Raw genomic sequence first — 12,155 nt, forward strand, 5'->3', positions numbered from 1 at the left:
CACTTTTGCCTTTAAACATCCTACTACTCTCCTTTTTCTGATAACGACCAATCCCTTACTTTCAATTTCCCATCCTCTTTATTGCTAAAATGTATTTTTAGCACAACATTATTTCTATTATGGCAAAGTGCACTATAAACTATGTTTATTCTGGGCCCTGTTCCATGGAACTGCTTTCTAAAGTTCTGAGAGGATGTTTTCATTTGAGTTCTTCCTGGGCAAGGATTCGGAGGACAATGTATTAGAGGGACCCAATGAACATCTGAATTTATACCACAGTGCTAAGATAGTAATCATTATTTTAAGTATGAAGAGTTTAAGCATCTAATTCTTTAACATTGTGAAATATCATTACCTAATTTTGCTTTTGAAAAATGATGATTTAGAATGTTTTTATTTCGAAAACAAAAAGGAAATAATATAAATGTGTAATAAAAAGTGGTTAGGTTAAATAAGTTACGGCACATTTAATACATGACCATATTAGACATAAAACCTATTAGACGTAGATTATACTAGTTTCTATTTTACACACACACACATACACACAAGACTGAGAGATGCACAGACATATAGCACGGTTGCCTATTTAAACTCTGCTCCCCAGATGGAAAATAAGTATAGCTTCTTTATGTTCTATTACTGATCTGATTTTTTTACTATTTCCCATGCTTCCAGGTTGGAAGGGATAGATAATAGATGGGGATAAATTAACTGGCAAGTAATAGATTTTTCCAGTTGAATAGTCTATTCAAAAGATCCAGTAACTTTGGGGGAATTTCCCTATATGCCCTCCATGTTCATGTCCACGGATTCTCTCTACATGAATCCCAGTGGATGGACGATTTATATCACTTTCTGGCTGTTGGAGAAAAAGACCTCCTTTTCCCACAATGGCCTTTCTTCTGCACTAATTTCTACAGCTCATTTCTCCTTGCCCTTGTTCTGGTATTCATTAAGGACAGACTAATACCATCTACTCTCCTTGGGTTTCATACCAGTACCAACAATTTATGTTCATGGCCTTGGCTCCTCACATCTAGTTACAAAGTCCCTGATCACCATGGCCTCTTTGTCCATGCACTTTGTTTCTGCTAGCCCCCCAGCCAACCTTACAATTTCGTGTTCCTTCAGGGATGCTCAGTGGGGTTTCTGTACTCCCAAAAGACCCGTGTCAGGCTCACCTCCACTGTCAATGTTATGTTATTGGTCACCTACCTTGTTTGTTATGGTTCCAAACTGAAGTTGGCCTTCTTCTAGCAGCTTGCTTCTTTCTAGGGAAGTGGACACTAGCTCAAATGTTCTCAATATTATCCCTTACTTATTTGGATGGTTCAATGGCATCTGTCTTCAAGGTTAGCCCAAAGTGGGGTGGGAATAAAATACGAGCACCTGAATAAAAATTCTTGCCTCTTTATTTCTTCTTTCTGTATTACTTTTGGTCAGAAAAGGTATGCTTTACAGTTATCTATCTTCTCATGAAGGGGTATTCCCTCTTCCTTGGGGGCATTAAGCTCAGTTTCCCCTTAATGGCAGAAAGACCATACTCCCTATATAGCTACGTGTTGCTCTTTTTATCAAAGTAGTAAGACAACTAGGAACTACGGAGTCCTAAAAACAAAAACATAGCTTATGTGAAGAATTCTGTTATGTACAGGCCCTGTTATATACAGGCATATTTTACATACATATGTACAGATATATATAACATGTTGATATATTATGAAGTGTACAATATAAATATTTATATTTTTATATTTATATATATTTTACATTTTGCAACATAGCAAAACATTATCATTATTCAATCTGAGTGATCATTATAAGTGATTTTCATTTTCTCCCTCCTGTTTTTTTATATATTCTAAATTTTCTGAAGTTTGTACATATTATTATACAATAGAAATAATTTATCGAACAAGAAAATGCATATTTGCAAAAATGCCAGTACTTCTGTCTAAGAATTTTATCTAATTGGAGTAGTATTTTCCATAGTATTTGAAATTATTCTAGTAAAAGCATCAATAGATGAATTACTTTAAAAGTCTAATTTAAAGGGGTGCCTGGGTGGCTCAGTCAGCTGAGCACCAGACTCTTGGCTCAGGTCATCATCTCGGGGTCTTGAGATCAAGCGACGCTGCAGGCTCTGCACTGGAGTCCGCTTGGGATTCTCACTCTCCCTCTCCATCTACTCCCACAGTCACCCCCTCTGGCACTCAGTCTCTCTCTCTAAAAATAAATAAATGTCTAATTTAAACATTACCAAGGGCTTAAATATTTAAGCAATTCCTCAGAACTTACAGTAGTCCCCTCTTTTATGCAGTTTAGCTTTCCATGGTTTCATGGCTTCACTTAGGGAAGGTCAGTTGCAGTGGGGAAGCAGATGACCCTCCCTCTGACATATCATCAAAAGGCCATATGCACCCCAATGTTCATAGCAGCATTGTCCACGATAGCTAAATCATGGAAGGAGCTGAGATGCCCTTCAGCAGATGACTGGATTAAGAAGATGTGGTCCATATATACAATGGAATATTAGTCAGCCATCAAAAAGAACGATTTCTCAACATTTGCTGCAACATGGACGGGACTGGAGGAGATAATGCTAAGCGAAATAAGCAGAGAAAGACAATTATCATATGGTTTCACTCATTTATGGAACATAAGAAGTAGGAAGATCGGTAGGAGAAGAAAGGGAAGAAGAAAGGGGGGTAAACAGAAGGGGGAATGAACCATGAGAGACTATGGACTCTGGGAAACAAACTGAGGGCTTCAGAGGGGATGGGGGTGGGAGAATGGGATAGGCTGGTGATGGGTATTAAGGAGGGTACGTTTTGCAAGGTGCACTGGGTGTTATACGCAAGTAAGAAATCATGGAACTTTACATCAAAAAATTGGGATGTACTGTATGGTGACTAACATAATATAATAAAAATTATTGTTTAAAAAAATGCCAATAGTAGCCTGACACTACGTCACAACTCCTACGTCATTCACCTCACTTCATCTCATCAGGTAGGCATTTTATCATCTCGCATCATCACATGAAGAATGATAAGCACAGTACAATAAGATATTTTGAGAGAGACAACATTCAAATAACTTTTATTATAGTATATTGTTATAAGTGTTCTATTTTATTATTAGTTATCACTGTTAATCTCTTACTAATTTATAAATTAAATTAAAAATATAGTGTATGTAGGGTTTGGTACTATCTGCGACTTCAGGCATCTACTGGGGGTCTTGCAATGTATCCCCATGGAAAATGGAGGACTACTGTATATGCTGAGATGGTTATAATATTTCACATTTTGCATGTTACATTTAGCAGAGATAGCCCTTGTTCTCCATTTGAAAACTGAAGTTCTAGGATAGTTACCTATAGATGATTCTAAGAGGTCCCTCTCTCGATCCTTCTGCCGGTGGTTGTCGACAGAGATTATTAGAATCACATGGGTGTGGCCTTAATGGGGAATTGTCAAGAATGTTAAGTGATGTCTACCAAAGCTACCAACAGCTGATCTGCACGTGGAGTTCTGGATGTGTTCCGCTTCTCCAGTCTGAAAATCGCAATACATCTTATCTCTTCCTCCCCTAGATGGACATGTGAGTGTGCACACGCACACACACACCCACCCCCAACCCTAACTGGATCAAGACCTCTAAGCACTCCAGTTTTGAAACCAAATAGCCCCAATGTAAAGATTTTCTTTCCCATTCATTCCTTTCAGATTGATAGCCTACTGAGTAAATGACTTTGCAGTACTTACTGAGTAAATGAGTTTGCAGACCACCAAAACAAAACTTATGCTATGTATAAACTGTACGTAGAAAACCATTTTTTAAAGATCTCTCAAAATTCCAAACTACTCAAGTCTGATATGCATATTAAAACTTAAGTTTGGCTTGTTACATTTAATAATTATTTATTTTTAATAGTGCTGAAGCTTATTCTAAACTAACTTAAGAGCTTGTCTCATGAAAGGTCTCTGAAGTCAGGCCAAAAGTTGTGTTTATGAATGTTAAATAACAGTATCAAGCTCTGTAGAAAATAAAGAATATTTTTATTCTCTGATCTCAGTAAACATTACAAATCTAGGGTGCTCTGCCCTATAGACATCGAGGACAATATTACACTATTCGTTCTTTTTATTAAAATTCTGCTTTTTGAAAACACAACATTACTTTCAGCAATTATTTGAAAATTCACTTTACAGAGTATTTGCAGAGCCAAGTGGAGAATCACCTCTGTGAGATAGTGTGGAGACTGGGGAGTGAAAATTGATGTAGTTTGTGCAAAAGCAAAGCTTGATCTTGAAAAGTTATGTCTTTTACTTTAGTGTACATCGGTGATTATCTGGCCTTTTCTGCCTGGTGTTAAGTGGAAGGATATTCATCTGAATCCAGTACCTGTACTCTTATTTGGATGAGATTTTTTGCTCTTCAGTATGCAATCTCGAAAATAAGTCTATTATTCTTGGGTGGTCACTGTAGAGATAGCTTCAAGCATACAGAATATAAAAAGCATGCATGAAATATGCCAGTATATTAAATTAACATCTTGCAAAAGCCCCTCTCCAAAATCCAGATGCTTATATTGCTTTTGACAGACTGTAGGCGGTAACGTTTTAACTTTAAAGAAGGGGCTTTCTGTTTCTGTTTTCAAGTTAAAAATAATGAAAGGAAAACACACTGAAATTCCCACATTATTAAATAAAACATTTAAGTGGCCAAGGGCCAATCATTGTCACGCCATGAACAAATGCCTTACGGTAATATGTTCCATAACTGTTTGCTAAAAACTACCAATTTTAACACATTTGCACATGATTAGACACCATAAAAAGTTGCTTATTGAAGCCAGTGTCATAACATTGTTACTCATGCCCAAGGGGAGGGAAGCTTCAATGCAAACCTGAACAAGAAAGGTGGTGTGAAATAAGTTCCACGTTGTGAAAACAGATCCTAAGTAGATTTGCCAAATAGCTGACTCCATTCAATGGTCAGAAGTTCATAACATCGGCATCACGAGACTGTGCAGGGCTAAGAAAATGTTAACTGAAGAGTTTCCTAAACAATTAAAGTATTCAAAGATGGATGATTAAAATTAAATTTTGGAAAAAAATCTATTCGACCCGAGAAATCTCCTTATGCAGAAAATAAATGTTTTATGCAAAGAGAGAATTGGGGTCAGCTTTGCTTGAGTAAGCACTTCGAAAAATAAAAAAAATAAAGTAAAAAGCAAAGGAAATCTATCATATCTAACAATTAGTATGCTAAGGGACAAAACAAAACAGGAAGAATTTTTGAAGCTTAGATATAATGAGAAGTTATCACTTCATAAAAACCAAGACAAAAATGGAAAAGTGAAAAACTAATCTAGCCATCTTCAGTGTTTCTTGCTTTCAAACTGCAGAACTATAATCTCTGTCTTCATCATCACGTGTTGTCCTGTGTGCCTTTGTTTTCGTGTGGCTGTCTATTTTTTTCAATTATGTTCAGTTAGCCAACATTAGTTTTTGATAGTGTTCAAAGATTCATTCGTTGCTATAACACCCAGGGCTCATCACATCACATGTTATGTGCCTGTCTATTGTAGGGACACCAGTCATATTGGAGTCGGGTTTACCCTCCAGTATGATATCATCCTAACTAATTACATCTGCAACATTCCTATATCTAAATAAGGTCCAATTCCAAGGTACCTGGGCTGAGGACATCAACTTACCTGTTCTAGGAAGACACAATTCAACTCATAACAGTATTTGTGGAGTCAAACATTTACAACAATTAATGATAAATACTAAACTGACAGGATGATTCCTTTATAAAGGAGAAATATGCATTCATTAATTCAGAACTTGTATTAATTCATATGGTGTTAACATTGTAAGGGTATTGAGAATACATTTGCAAAATTACATCCCCGATTAAGGAAAACAAAACTCGGATTTGGGTGGCAGATCTTTAAAAAGCTTTATTATTTAATTTAGATTCCTGAGAAGAATTTCTAAATGTAATTGGTCTCTTGAATTTCTCTACAGGTGATTTCCAGATACGTAAAGCAATAGATTTCTAAAAGGTGGGAGTCTCACAAAATCGTGCCCATACAGCTTGTACATTTAAAAATAGCATTAACCTTAAATATAGTCCCATTCTGCCACTGAGCAAGTAAATTACAAAACTGCTATCTTAGTTTCTCTGTTTGTGAAATAGAGACTCTAAAACTGACTTCATTTAGTTAAGGTAAGTCTGAAGTAAGATAATCTATACAAAAATACTATAAGTAGTAAGACTGAATTTCATAAATGTTTATTAGTATAATTCAGTTTATTTATCAAAATAGCTCCAAAATATGTCCTATTAGGCATGCAAAGAGGAAGATCCAAAGGACTGCATTATGGTATTCCCAGCTCCCACATGATGGGGTTCCCAGTCCTCTGGAATACTATGCCAGTGGTTTTAGCAATTAGAATCCTGTCTGAAAAGAGTGGAATATATATAATGGAATATTACTCAGCCATCAAAAAGAATGAGATCTTGCTATTTTCAATGATGAGGGTGGAGCTAGAGTGTATTATGCTAAGTGAAATAAGCCAGTCAAAGAAAGACAGATACACTATGATCTCACTCATCTGTGGAATTTCAGAAAGAAAACAAATGAACATATGGGAAGGGGGAAAGAAAAAAAGAAGAGAGAGAAACAAACCCTAAAGGACTCTTCATGATAGAGAACAAACTGAAGATGGATGGAGGGAGGTGGGTGGGGGATGGGCTGGATGGGTGATGGGTATTAAGGAGGGCACTTGTGATGGGCACTGAATCACTTAAGTCCATCCCTCACTCTCTTTTTCACATAAAAATACCATAAGTTTAAAAGTAGACCTTTCAGAAAAAAAAAAAAAGATTTAGGAGTTATTGTAAAACACATTAGATCAGAAACCCCCTATTGGGTGTTAAAGTAACTTCTTATTTATAGACTTCTGCCTCTTTCAGAACTTTGGGCTTTGAGGCACTTTAAATTCTTCTGTTTCTGCTTGTTAGGCAGAAAAATAGAAGGAAAAGGTGAGTCCACAAAGAGGTGAAGCGGGATTCTGAGGCCAGTACTATTTTATTTTGAATTTAATATACATATTTTAAAATCAGGTATGATTTAATTCCAACAAAACGCACAGTTGTTAAGTATTTACTTCTTGGAGTTTGGATAAATGCATACATTCATAAGTTCTCTATCTCTATTAAGATAGAAAAAAATTTTTATCACTCCAGAGTTTTCTAGCTAATTCTCACACACTGTAATTAGAGATCACTCTTCTGATTTCTATCATGATAGCTTAGTATTACCTTTTCTAGAATTTTATATGATGGAACTATAGGACATGATTTTTGTGTCTGGTATTTTATGCTTAATATGTGATATTCTCTATATTTTTGCATTTGTCCATAGTCTGTTCCTCTTTATTGCTGAGTATGTTGTATCATATGGATATAGCACAATTGGTTAATCCATTCTCTTATTCATAGGCATTTGTGTTGTTTCCAGTTTTTGGAATGATAAACAACACTGTTGCAAACATTCATACAGAAGTTTTTTTATGGACCATAGTTTTCATTCCTTTTGAGTAACTAGGCAATAGTGGAATAGTCATTGGGTATGTGGCTGGTTTTGTAAGGAACTGCCATATCTTTTTCCAAAGTGGTTGTAGCATTTTACGTTCCCTCCACAAAATTTCAGTATTCCAGTTTCTCCCTATCCTGATAAACATCTGATGTTGTCAGTCTTTTTAGTATAGTCATTCTCGTTGTGATTTTAATTTGCGTTTTCTTAATGGCCATTGATGTGGAGGATCATTTCATGTGCAATTTATTGGCCATTTTTATACCTCTTGGGAAAAGAGTCCTTAATGTCTTTTACTAATATTAATTTGTAGGTGTTCTCTATAAATTCTGGATAGAAGTCACCTGTTAAATACTAGTATTGATACTATTTTCCCTAAACCTTTGGCTTACCATTTCATTTCTCTAGTTGAGTTTTTAGAAAAGCATGGGGTTTTAATTTCAATAACTTACAATTTATCCACTTTAATGATTGGTGCTTCTTTGTATTAAGAAAATTTGCATCCCAAGTTTCTTAAGATATTCTTCCCTGTCTTTTTTTTTTTTCTTCTGTAATATTTAATAGTTTAGCTTTTATGTTTAGGTCTGTGATCTATCTCAAAGTTTTTTTATTGAGGTGTGAGGCAATAATTGTGGTTCCTTGCTTTCCACAGGAAAGTGGTTTCAACACCATTGTTGAAAAGAATATCTTTTCCCAATTGGATTATTTTGGGTGAAATTCAATTGATCGTATGTATGCGGATCTATGTCTGGACTCTTTATTATGTTCCACTGACTTGTCTCTTTTTAGACCAATACCACACACTCTGGTTTATTGTGGCTTTAAAGTCTTCTAAACAGCATAATTCTTCTAATTTTGTTCTTTTTCAAAATTACTTGAAATATTTATGTTCTTTTGCATTTCTGTGTAAATCTTAGAATCAGGTTGCCATTTTTTGCCAGGAAAAACAAAACTGCTAATATTTTCATGAAAACAGTGTTAATTTATAAATAATTTTGGGCAAGATTAGCATTCTAGCATATTGAGTATTACAACTAATTAGCATGTTATATTCCTGCATTTATTTTGATATTTTTACTTTCTCTCTGGGATTTTTGTGGTTTCAGTGCAGAGGTCTTACACATTTGTCTTTTTTATATTCCTAAATATTTTATATTTTTCATTTTAATGCTGGTATACATTTTTTTAAATTCTATTTTCCAGTTGTTTGTTGCTAGCATGTAGAAATATTTCTACATTACTAGTTGCTAATATTTGAAATTCACATATATTTTGGACTTGTTTGCTATAAACCTATTAAATTATCAATCAGCTCTAGTAGTTTTCCTAGGTGCCTCAGTGTTTTCTATATAATCAATCATGCTTTGTGAAAATAAAAACAGGTTTTCCCCTTCCTTTTCTAATTTTTCCATTTTTTTTACTCATATACAGCATTGGTTACTATCTCCAATAAAATGTTGAATAAAAGTGGTATGAATAGAGATCCTTTCTTTCTTCTTGGTCAATATTCTATTATCAAGTATAATATTAGCTGTAGGTGTTTTGTAGACGACATTTATTACATTGAAGTTCCTTTCTACATCTATTCTCATTGAGCGTTTTTAATATAAGTGGGCATTTAATTTTTTTCCAGATGCTTTTTCTGCATCCATTGGAATTATTCCATGATTTTTCTTCTTTATTCTATTAATGTTATTGCCTACACCGGCTAATATTTGAATGTTGAACAATGCATTCCTGGAGTAAGTCTAACTTGGCCCTGATGTATTCTTATTTCTATATGTTTCTTTATTTGATTCATTAATTTTTTTTAGTATTTTTACATCTTTGTATATGAGTGATACTGATATGTAATTTTCATTTCTTGTAATGTCCGTGTAAGGTTTTGGTACCATTTTTATGAATGAATTAAGGATTGTTCCCTCCAATATTTTCTGTAAGACCTTGGAAATACTGGTATTATTTCTTGCTTAAGTGTTCAATGTACTTTGCTAATGAAGTCATCCAGGAATGGAGCTTCCTTAGTGGGAATATTAGTTTCCTAAGGCTGCTGAAATGAAGTACCGCAACCCAGGTGGCTTAAAGCAACAGAAAAGTATTGTCTCAAGCTTCTGGAGGCTAGAAGTCTAAGGTGTTGGCAGAGCCCACTCCCTCCACAACCTCTTAGGAGGTGATCCTTCCTTGTCTCTTTCAGTTTCTTGTAGCCCCAGACATTGCTTGATTTGTGGCAACATCACTCCAGGCTCCACCTCCATCTTCCCATGGTGAGCTTCCTGTGTGTCTTTGTCTTTGTGTCCAAATTTTCTGCTTCTTATAAGGACACAAGTCATACTGAATTAAGGGCCCATCCTACTATAGTATGTCCTCATCTTATCTTAGCTAATTACATCTGCAATGACACTATTTCTAAATGAGGTCACATTCTGAAGTACTGGGGTTAAGGCCTCAACATATCTTTTTTGGGGACAAACAATTCAATCCATAACAGTGGATATTTTAAAAATTGTATCAATGGAATTTCTCCTTTGTGTTTAGGTATAATTGATATACAATTAAACACACAGGTCATAATTATTCAGTAAAATAAGTTTCAACAATTGTACACTTTGTACATCCATCATACAAAACAAGAAAGCACATTCTATCACCTCAGAAAGTTACTTTATGCTGCCATCTGTCCATCTTCCTCATCTCCATATGTTAGTATTTACCATCTTAGATTTAATATAAATGGAAAGGCATAGCATGTATGAATATGGTATGGCTTCTTTCGATAAACATAGTACTAATATATGTTATTGATTACATCAGCAGTTTTTGTTGTTTTGTTTTGTTTTTGTAGTTAAGTAATATTCCATTGCATAAACATACCATCTTCTCCCCTCCCCCCATTATTGTGCTAATTGAGTTTTGCTTGTTTACAAGTTAGGATAATTATGACTAAGGTTGTCATAAACATTGTTAGATAGTTCTTCTTTCTTCTTGATTTAAAGTCTATAAACATTAATTAATACTAGTTGTTAATATTTGTATCCAATTCTATTTACTTATTTTTTGTCTGCTTGTTCTAATAATCACTGACAGAATTAAGATCTCTATTTTTGTGGATTTCTTTGTTTTCCTTAGTTCTTTTTTTTTTAAAGTTTATTCATTTAAGCAATCTCTACATCCAACATGGGGCTCAAACTCACAACCCTGAGATCAAGAGCTACATGCTCTACCACCTGAGCCAGCCAGGTGCCCTATGTTTTCTTTAGTTCTTTTAACTTTTGTTTTCTGTATTTTTTTTTTTTTTAATGAAAGAGCAGAGGGAGAGGGGCAGAGAGGAGAGGGAGAGAGAAAATCTTAAGCAGGCTCCATCCCCGTGTGGAGCCCAGTGTGGGGCTGGATCTCATGACCTTGAGATCATGACTTGAGCTGAAACCAAGAGTCAGAAGCTTAACCAACTGAGTCACACAGGCACCCCTGTTTTATGTGCTTTGGGGTTTTTTTTCCATTTAAATTTTAGTTAGTTAACATATAGTGCAATGTTGGTTTCTGGAGTGGGATTCAGTGATTCATCACTAATATACAACACCCAGTGCTCATCACAACAAGTGCCCTTCTCAACACCCTTCACCCATCCAGCCCATCCCCCACCCACCTCCCTCTATCAATCCTCAATTTGTTCTCTATCATTAAGAGTCTTTTATGATTTGTTTCCCTCTCTCTTTTTTTTTCTTTCCCCCCCTTCCATATGTTCAACTATTTTCTTTCTTAAATTCCACAAATGAGTGAGATCGTATGGTATCTTTCTTTCTTGGGCTTATTTCACTTAGTATAATACTCTTTAGCTCCACCCTCATTATTGAAAATAACAAGAGTTCGTTCTTTTTGATGGCTGAGTAATATTCCATTACACACACACACACACACACACACCCCACCTCTTTTTATCCATTCATCAGTCAATGGACATCATTTGGGCTCTCTCCATAGTTCATCTATTGTTGGTAACACTGTTATAAACATCAAGGTGTATGTGCCCCTTCAAATCCATATTGTTGTATCTTTGAGTAAATCCCTAGTAGTGCAATTGCTGGATGGTAGGGTAGTTCTACTTCTAACTTTTTGAGGAACTTCCATACTGTTCTCCAGTGACCACCCCAGTCTCATTCCCACCAACAGTGCAAGAGGGTTGTCTTTTCTCCACATTCTCACCAACACCTGTTGTTTCCTGTGTTGTTAATTTTAGCCATTCTGACAGGTGTGAGGTGGTATCTCATCACGGTTTTGATTTGTATTTCCCTAATGATGAGTGATGTTGAGCATCTTTTCATGTGTCTTTTGGCCACCTGTATGTCTTCTTTGGAGAAATGTCTATTCATGTCTTCTGCCCATTTCTTAATTGGATTATTTGGGGGTTTTGGGGTGTTGAGTTTGATAAGTTCTTTACAAATTTTGAATACTAACCCTTTATCAGGTACGCTATTGGCAAATATATTCTCCCATTCGGTAGGTTGCATTTTAGATTTGCTGATTGTCTCCTATGCTG

Source organism: Ursus arctos, unplaced genomic scaffold (assembly GCF_023065955.2).
Source record: "Ursus arctos isolate Adak ecotype North America unplaced genomic scaffold, UrsArc2.0 scaffold_11, whole genome shotgun sequence".
In the NCBI taxonomy this organism is placed as follows: domain Eukaryota; kingdom Metazoa; phylum Chordata; class Mammalia; order Carnivora; family Ursidae; genus Ursus; species Ursus arctos.